Source organism: Austrofundulus limnaeus, unplaced genomic scaffold, assembly GCF_001266775.1.
Source record: "Austrofundulus limnaeus strain Quisiro unplaced genomic scaffold, Austrofundulus_limnaeus-1.0 Scaffold213, whole genome shotgun sequence".
NCBI classification, from domain to species: Eukaryota; Metazoa; Chordata; class Actinopteri; order Cyprinodontiformes; family Rivulidae; genus Austrofundulus; species Austrofundulus limnaeus.
In genome coordinates this window covers 1507-3857 of record NW_013952615.1, presented here as the reverse complement: position 1 = coordinate 3857, position 2351 = coordinate 1507, and the positions used below count along the sequence as shown (strand labels likewise).

Here is a 2351-nt window from a genome sequence, read left to right as displayed (position 1 = left end):
ACAGAAGGCATGTTGGTGGGATTGAGGAGGTCTTCAAAGTATTGCGCCCACTGGCACACAACGTCACGAGTTGAGGTCAGCAGTAGAAGAAGAACATAGCCATGTATCATAATACCAGACTAAATGTACTCCCCTTTTCTTGTTACTGGGAGCTGAAGCCAGCATGTTGTATATTTTGAACCAGAGTCTGAGCACTAGTGTTGTGAGTCTTGCCTAATCCCCCCACACACAATCATGGTGTTACGTGAGCTTTCTTTTAAGCAAAAAGTAATTTTAACTACATATTTTAGAGAAATTAAGATTTGACCAAACAGCAGTGAGATAAGAACCACAATGTCAGTTAACCTTCGTTAGATCAGTAGGTGGCAGTATTCATCTTTACTTAGGACCATAATAAAACATTAGTCTCTGTGTCTTCATGAACACTTATGCTACTTTATCAGTAGATCTCTTGAAGTTTTTTTCTAATAGTAATTAAAAAAACTTCCTTCACGTATTGCTCTTAGTTTTATCCGTGTCCAACTAACAGGGGCATCTTTCTACCGATGGAATGAATTCAGATCTTCTGGTGGGAGGTCCTTTGGGTGGAATTGTCATATCTCCACAACCAAACCGTTACACTAATATTATGTGTACACAATATTTTAAGAAAAACAGTTTGTTTTTACCAGTGACAGCAGGAAGTTGTATTGACTTGCTTCCTAAACCAGTGTACAAAAACACGAGGGTGAAGGTATATTGAGTTCCAGCAGTGAGAGATGAGACTGTGTGAGTTACTGTTCCGACTCCATCTGGTGAACTGATGCTTGAGTTTATGCCGTTAAACTGGAGAACAAAGCTGACATTGTTGTTCACTTTATTCCACTGCAGAGTGATGCTGCTGTCAGTTTGTCCTGATGCTATGAAGTATTCTATGTTTTGAGGAGCTGAAAGAAAGAGAGGGAAAACATATTTTGAAATCATCTGAAACTATTTGAACCTATCATCTGAAAACAAAGGGAATTATGGATTTGGTCAACTGGTCTCTGAATGCAATCAAAACAATTTTTTCCACATTGAGATTGGAGCATGGGGAGCGCAGCTGTCCCAGTGGAATGGTGGCGGCTGGTCGGGTCGCTGGTTCTTGGGGGTGGAACCTGATCTGTTTGGCCCCGCTTTCCATCGAAGACATTGAAGATCTGTTCATATTTGGATTTATGATAACTGGATTCCTGCTGATCGGCTGTGGAGGAGCCTGGCTTATCGGAAAATGAAAGCGATCCTGACAGTAGTCCAAGCCTGTGTGAAGCTGTCAGGAATCTTGGATGAAGTCTCCTGTTCTGGAAACCCACCGACTCAAATGTTGGGGGATATAAGTCGCAAACTGGACATGATTCTGACAAGAATCACAGTTCAGCAGCGTGCCCGTGTGGAGTAAGAGTACACCTGGGTGAAGTTTCAGTCGGAAAGAGAGGTGAGGAGGTAATGAAATTCAGAACATTGGCTTTTTCGCCATCACAGAGATGCAGTTAAAGACTGAAAGCAGCGAGAAAATCAAGGCTGCTTGTCCCAAACAAATATGTTTATCTTTTGGATCCTTGCAGCTGCTGACCTTGTCGGCAGTTTCAAAACTCCCCTGGATGACACCTGAGATAGAGACTTGACTCCCCATCCCCTAACCGTTTTATCCGTGGGTGGATCAGTCTGAAGGCCACGGTGGGTGGAGACAGAGAAACTGAAATCTGGTGATTTGTGCTTTTGTTGATAACAACTTGTTTTTTGGACTCTGAAGGTCTTTGATTGGTTCCAGCACGGAGTATTACCCTGAAACGTCACTGGCTCTTTTGCATCCTACCCCGTACCATGTGTTTGAGCCCCAGCCCCCTCCCTTTTCTTAGCTGCCTTGCACTATATGAGAGCATTTTTTTTTAGCGTATGATCCCCTGTTTCTGTGTAAACATAGGATCAGAGTATTTTTTTAAACTCATTTTTCCTACTGTGTGTATTCCAAGCTTTTTAAGGTAGTGCGACCCCTACTGGTTGCCACATGACCTGAACACCTGTTACACCATGTTTTGTCATTATGTGTCTTCTTGAATGGGTGTTTTTAAATGTAATTTCACTGAGCAAACAATGACAATAAAGGCTTTCATCATCATCAWCAATCATAATCATGTTGACACAAGGGCTGCAGGATGTTTAAGGTCCAACAATTTTTAAACGATCCAGTTTGTCAACTTTGTTAGATTTGTCTACCAGGGTTATTGAAATGCAGTAGGAAATTTGTTTTTTGTCTTACCAGTTACTGCTGTGATGCTGACCCCACTACTTCTGACGTTCTCAAACACAGAGAAGACTGTGAAGGTATATTG

The 2351-nt window shown here is 42.0% G+C and overlaps 1 protein-coding gene across 1 annotated transcript in view; it reads right to left on the bottom strand.

Moving 5' to 3' along the window:
• LOC106525117 (E3 ubiquitin-protein ligase TRIM39) overlaps window positions 1–2294 on the bottom strand; it is a 13642-nt gene extending 11348 nt beyond the window's left edge. Inside the window, exon 1 of the mRNA XM_014019229.1 lies at window positions 2279–2294. The gene's annotated coding sequence lies outside the window, so the exon portion shown is untranslated. The remainder of the gene's footprint in view (window positions 1–2278) is intronic.
• Window positions 2295–2351: the final 57 nt, after the last annotated feature.